Source organism: Sorex fumeus, unplaced genomic scaffold (assembly GCF_029834395.1).
Source record: "Sorex fumeus unplaced genomic scaffold, SorFum_2.1 ptg000070l, whole genome shotgun sequence".
Taxonomy (NCBI): domain Eukaryota; kingdom Metazoa; phylum Chordata; class Mammalia; order Eulipotyphla; family Soricidae; genus Sorex; species Sorex fumeus.
The window spans coordinates 10,018,408-10,025,519 of record NW_026606127.1 but is presented as its reverse complement, the minus strand read 5'-3'; the positions used below and the strand labels follow the sequence as shown (position 1 = coordinate 10,025,519).

The following is a 7,112-nucleotide window of genomic DNA, read 5'->3' as shown; positions in this document are numbered from 1 at the left end:
CTTAGTATAAGTATATATTTCTAGAAAAAAAATGCAGAAGAAAATGAGTTGGTTGCTAGCAAAGAATGCCAAACCTCTGCCAAGAAATACTTTGAAAATAAAAATTCTGACTATGGACTGAACATGATTGCAATTTAATGCCTCTTTTGCAGACCACAACACCCAAAAAGAGAGAGAGAAAAAAAAGGGAATGCCCTGCCACAGAGGCAGGGTGGGATGGGGGGTGGGGATTGGTGTGGGAGGGATACTGGAATACATGGTGGTGGAAAATGGGCACTGGCGGAAGAATGGGCATTTGATCATTGTATAATCAAAACCCAAGCACAAAAATTTGTAAATGTACAACTGTACATCATGGTGTTTCACTAATAAAAATTTTAAAAAAATAAAATAAAATAAAAATTGTTTCGTCTGCCAGAGATCAGCAGATGGGAACCTGAGTGAAGGCAAAAGATTAAATTGGTTGACTTTTATTTTTCCTTGAGTATATTAATTTGATTTTGGAGTCAATTTATATGAGAGTTCATCAAGACACAGAAATTTTTAGCGCTTCTCTTGTTTAAAAGTATAGTGATACACCATATCTCTATCTCACATTCTTTTTATTTCTGATAGTTTGACACAAAAGATACGTCATAATCATAGATAAATGTAAATTATTTAAATACTTTTTTGATTATTTAAAATTACCTTATAGAATTACATTATAGAATTTCATAAATTTTAGGATTATGCAGAATCTACTTGCATGTATCACATTACACTCACTACTGAAAGGCCTACTCTGTCATTCACCATTGTTTAGTTTTCCCACTTTGATTATACTTTTCGATCTGGTAACTAAATAGTCTCATAGTTCTAAAGTTTGTTTTTATTGCTTTGAAAAGATCAAAATTATGTAATTTTCAACATTGGATGAAACTAGAGGATATCATGCATGTAAAGTTAGCCTTAAGGAAAGGAACAGATACAGAGAGATTTTTCTCATATGTGGGATGTAAAGACACACAGCAAGGTAGCAACAAATGTTCAAGAGCAATGTAAGGGGAGAACTGATCCACACAATTGGGTCAGGGGATTAGGAGGGAGGGATTCTGGGGGATTGGGGGAGAGGGAGGGTTTGTTCTTTGAGAGAATGAGGAGTGTCTTGTTGGAATTATGTGTATGAGAAACCATTGTTAATTGAATTATAAATCATAGAATATAAATAATGTTTTAGACGTTTGTCTGTCTCATTTTATTCTTTTAATTTGTTTTCTCCATATGCCACATAGGCATGAACTTGTAGGATGCCTATCTTTCTCTGCCTGGTTTTTGTCACTAAACATAATTTCCTCATGTTATACATTTTATATACAAATAATAAGAAGATTTCACTTCATACAACTGAGTAGTATTCCATTGCTTTACCACCTTTCATTTTCAAAATTTGTGGTTTAAAAGATACAAATACTGGTTTTAACAATGCTCTGGTGTTTTCAAAGTTTTAGTTTAGTGAAACAAAATATATTGTATTGAAAAACTCTTAGAAAATTGTGAAACAGTTGTAGGGTGGAATGGAATATATGTTCAAGCGAGAACAGTCATTTAACAAAACAAGCAAAGAGAGACATAGAGAAAGGAAGCACGGTATTTCTTCAAGGGAGAACACAAGCTTGAGGAACAAGCCCACTCTGGTAGTTTAGGAATAAGAACTTGGATTGGTATGAACTTAACTTGTACACTTTAGGGGAGAACCTGAGTGAAACTATTATAAGTACGTTCAGGATCATGATACACTGGAGTCTGCACTTGGAGTGAGGAGGGTAGAGAGTTCTTTGGGGAGACCGAACTATAGATAACAGTAATATTATAACACGAATGATAGTATCTTACCGTGGGATTCCAAAAAAATATTTAAGAGTGGCGTCAGAAATGATAACATTCTTAGGTATTTGGGTTTCCTGTGGAAACAACGGGAAGCTGAGTTTATGCTCTGGATGCATCCACCTGAAACAAGGTCAACAAGTCATGAATGAAAAATTTCAAGTTAGATGGATCAAGGATTCTGATCCCAGTGGAAGGCTAGCTTTCGGGTGGACAATTTCTACTGATGGCCTGATGTAGGTTCTGATCCTGGGATATGTAACAGAAAGGAGATAGTGACCGGTATCCTCAGAAGTGAAGCCTCTGAGACAGAAGTCATTCATGCCAACTTATGGGTTATCAATGTTTGCTCATGGCTGCTACCATTATAACATGCCGTTCAATGGTTCTGTGGTTTCAATTTACTGTGTCAATGTAAAGATGAAGTTTCCAAATGGAAGGTAAAAATCTGAGGCCCTCAAGATGATGAATCACAGGGAGGGGGGGAGCTGGAGCTATAGTACAGCAGGTAGGGCATTTGCCTTGCACACGGCATACCCAGGTTAGATTCCCAGCATCCTGTATGGTCCCCCCAAGCACCGTGAGGAGTACTTCCTGAGTGCAGAGCCAGGAGTAACCACTGTGCATCGCCACGTGTGACCCAAAAACGCAAAGAATGATGATCTGGGATTGATCCTTAGCATTGCAAACGGCATTATTTTTTAATTTTTAAATTTTTTCTTGCTTGCTTGCTTGCTTGCTTTTTTGTTTTTTGGGTCGCACCTGGCTATGTATAGGGGTTATTTTTTATTTTTAAAAAAACTTATAATTTTTCCTTTTTACCTGTGGTTTAAAAGTGTATCTAAAATATTTTAGAGTAAATATATGTGAAGAAGAATAAAATTCACAGGAACTATTTAGTATTCTTAATGATACAGGAGTCAGAATTTTGAGGTTAATTGTATGGGTATTGCATAAATAATTTTTCCACATTATGTGGGCTGTCTTTCGATCATGGTCACCATTTTTTCTGAGTTGCAGAAACTTCTTAGTTTAATCTAGTCTCATTTGTTTATCTTCACTTCCTCTTCCTTGGTCAGTGGTGTTTCATTCTAGAAGTTTCCCTTAGCTTTAATGTCATGAAGGGATCTTCCCACATTTTTCTCCATATATCTTAAGAATTCAGGTATGATAGTGAGGTCTTTAATACATTTGATCTGACTTTGTGCCTGGCACTATAAAGAGGTCTGAGTTCATTTTTTTTGCATATTGCTGTCCAGTTTTCCCAGCACCAGTTGCTGAAGAGACTTCCTAGCTCACCTTCATATTTCTTGAGCCTTTAAGAAAGATTAGGTAATAATAATCTGAGGGCCAGCGTCAGGATATTTGACTATATTCCATTGATCTGAGACCTGTCTTTATCTGAATATCATGGTATTTTGATTACTAAAACTTTGTACTAGGGTTTGAAATTGGGGAAGGTGTTCCCTTCTTCTTTTTACCAAAGATTGCTTTAGCTCTTCATGGGAGTTTATGGTTTTGTATGAGTTTAAGAGTGATTAATCTATTTCTTTGAAAAATGTTATGGGTATCCTTATAGAAAGTGCATTAAATCTTTATAGAGCTTTGGGGTGGATTGCCATTTTGACAGTGTTAAACCTCTCAATCCATGAGCATGGGATGTGATTCCATTTCCTCATATACTCTCTTATTTCGTGAAGTAGTGTTTTGTAGGTTTTTTTTTTTTTGGTATAGTTCCTTAACCTTTTTAGTTGATTCTATTATACTCTATTTTCTGAGGTATTATTGTGAATGGGATTGTTTTTCTCTATCTCTTTTTTCTCTTTCATTATTAATATATGGGAAAGCCATGGAGTACCAGATATTGATTTTGTAATATGCTACTTTACTAAACAAATCTATTGTTCCCAGGAGCTTTTTTGTAGATTCTTTGGGATTTTATAAGTATAGTATCATGTCATCTCCAAATAGTAAAAGCTTGAGTTCTTCCTTTTTTATCTGGATGCCCTTGATATCTTTTTTTTTTTTACCGAAATCATATGGCAAGTACTTTAAGTACTATGGTGAATAGGAGGTGTGAGAGTGGGTAACTTGTTTTGTGCCTGATTGTATTCTGGGATTCTAGTTCATTGATTTCTGCTCCAAGTCTTTGGTTTTTCCCCCTTGAGAATAATGCTTGCCGTAGGTTTGTGGTAATTTGCTTTGACTAGATTGAGGAAAGTACTTTCAAATCCAATTTTGTTGAGAGTTTTTCATCATGATTGGGTGCTGGACCTTATCAAATGCTTTATCTACATCTATTGATATGATCATATGACTTTTATCTTTATTTTATTGAGATGGTGTATTCTGTTGATTGACTAGAGAATGTTAAGCCATCCTTGCATCCCCAAGCTAAACCTATTTGGTCATAGTGTGTGATCTTTTGTTGAGTTTCTGGATTCTCTTTGCTGGTATTTTCTTGAAAATCTTTGTATCTGTATTCATCAAGGAAATAGGTCTGTAATTTTCTTTTTTTGTGGTGTCTCTATCGATTTGAGTATTAGGGTGATCTTTGCCTCATAGAAACTATTTGGGAGTATTTCTGTTTCTTCAATTCCTGGAAAATCTTAAAAATGTTGGAAGCAGTTCCTCTTTAAAGGTTTGAAATTGTTCACTATTGAATCCATCTGGGCCATGGATTCTGTTTGCAGGGATACTTTTGACCATCATTTCAATTTCCTTGTTAGTGATAGGTTCAAGTATTCCAAATCTTCTTGGTTCAGCCTTGGGAGGTAATTGGAATCCAATAATTTATCAATTTATTCAAAATTCTCTCATTTCCTGCTGCAAAGAATCTCAATATAATCTCTGATGATCCTATGTATTTCTGTAGTTTCTATTAGGATAACCCCCTTTGCATTTCTGATTTGATTTATTAGAATTCTTTCTCTTTGTTTTTTTGAGAGGCTTCTCATGGTTTATTGATCTTATTTATTTTCTCAAAGAACGAGCTTTTGCTTTTATTGGTCTTTTGGATTGTATTTTGGGATTGTAGCTCATTGATGTCTGGTACAAGTTTTATTATTTCCTTCCTCCAGCCTATTTTGGACTACTTTTGTTGGTCATTTTACAAAATCTTGACCTCTAATTTATTCATGTAGGCCCTTTCTTTCTTCCTAATGAATTCTGGCAGATCTATAATCTTTCCTCTTAACACTGCTTTTGCTGTGTCCCACAAGTTATGGTAGCTCGTGTCCTCATTCTCATTTGTTTCTGGAAATTTTTTATTTCCTCTTTGATTTCTTCCCTAAGCCAATGGTTGTTCATTACTCCCCTTAAAGAAAATATTTCCTTGCTGAGCTTCAGTCTGTTTGATCTATGGAGAAGTGTCAAAGAAGTGTTGAAATCTCCTTCTAGTATTGTGTTGCTATCAATGTTTTTCTATAAGTCAATTAGAAGTTGTTTTTAAGTATTTTCCTGGTCTGTCATTAGGATCATATACATTGAGGAGGGTGAGTTCTTTCTGATGTACATATCCCATGATCATTAAGAAATGACCTTCACTGTCTCTGATAATCTTTAGCCTGAATTCCATGTGGTCTGATACTAGTATCGCCACTCCAGCTTTGTGGAGGTGATATTTTCTTGAAAACTTGTTTCCCAGACTTTTACTTTTAGCCCATGGGTGCTTTGATTGTTCAGACGTGTTTCTTGCAGGCAGCAGAATGAATGTTGGTTTCAGTTTTCTAATTCATCTTCCCATTCTGTGCCTCTGAATTGGCACATTTAGTCCATTGACATTGAGAGAGATTGTTGTGGTGTGGATTTGTGCTCTCTTTATGTAGAATTTTTGTACTTGTGGGGATTGTCTTAGCTTAAAGTAGACCTGTTCATTCTTCTTGCAACAAAAATATGGAATGCTTTACAAGTTTGCATATCATCTCTGTGCAAGGACCATGCTCATCATTTTATCATTTCAATTTTAGTATATGTGTTAAACTTAGTAGGAGTTAATTTTTCCATATTTTTCTCTTCTTATTACTTTGAGTGTTGTCCTTCCTCACTCCTATGGCAGACAATGATTCCTAATCAAGGAATGTATTTCAAAGCAGCATGAATAAATAGATTTAGAAATTTAATGTCCCAGAAAGAAAAATATGGTTTTTACCATATTATCTTTTACCATACCCTAGGCATCAGTTTTACAAAATAATTCTTTTGGAAGATGGTATATGAGGTTGTTTAATGTCGTTCCCTGAAACCTTAATTAAGACCATTAAACTAGAGCCTTTTGCTGTTTTCACCTCAGTCCCGTGTACTTCTCCAGGAAAAGGTGGATGGTGTTGTCTGCACTTTGACCACCTTGAATGTATGTAGGATTTTTTTCCTGAAGGATGAGCTGAGAAGCATATTGATGATTTCATTCCACCTTATTACAAGTTCAACTTGAACGGAAGGTGAGACTCATATGGCTCCTATAAAGGACAGAACAAAGGGTCTCAGTGAAGTTTAATGGCCAACTCACATTAACAACATAGATGACTCATAGTAACCTGTGTGCATCTTTGTGTATAGTGAGTTTCATATCTACTGATAGAGATTCTCAGTCATGACACATGGGCAAAACGGATCTGTAATTAAAATCTAGTTCTCTGAGCAGAGTGAGGTCTCTGACATGATTGAATAAGTTTGTAGTAATTTATTACTAAGCACATAAGTATTTTCAATGATGCGTACTTTTCGATCTAAAATTAATTCCAAATATGTCTAAAACAACAGTCTCCTGACCTCGCACCTGGCTTTCCTCACTGGTGCCCCTTGGAGATGGCGGGGTGAGATTCCCTCACCGCCCTGAGCATAGACCCGGCAGCTGAAGACCTCTGCAACCAGCCATAGGTACGCTTAAGACCACTCTTCCCAAGCTTGAAGGAGCCTCATGCATGAAGGAACTGGAAGAGGAACCCAAATGTGCGGGACCGGGGGATGAGATCTCCATGGCTGCTCAGATCAAGACTGTGTCCCCTCCTTCCAAATTCTCCATCTTCTAGTAATTAAGTGTTAAAACCACGATCTACCCCTGGATCCATGTAATGCCATCAATAGCCAACATCCAGAGACTGGATCTTATTTAGAAGAGAGTAACTCTGATTGTCCAGTTCTCACTCTCAGAGAACCTGGTAGGCTTCTGCGAGTATCTTGCCCGCATGGCGGAGTCTTTGTTTCTGGTCACTGTTTCTTTTGAGGTACAGAAGCTGCTTAATTTA

General features: G+C 36.3%; 1 pseudogene; it reads right to left on the bottom strand.

Annotated features, from left to right (window-relative positions):
• Window positions 1-5,754: 5,754 nt before the first annotated feature.
• LOC130037108 (uncharacterized) lies at window positions 5,755-5,848 on the bottom strand (annotated as a pseudogene).
• Window positions 5,849-7,112: the final 1,264 nt, after the last annotated feature.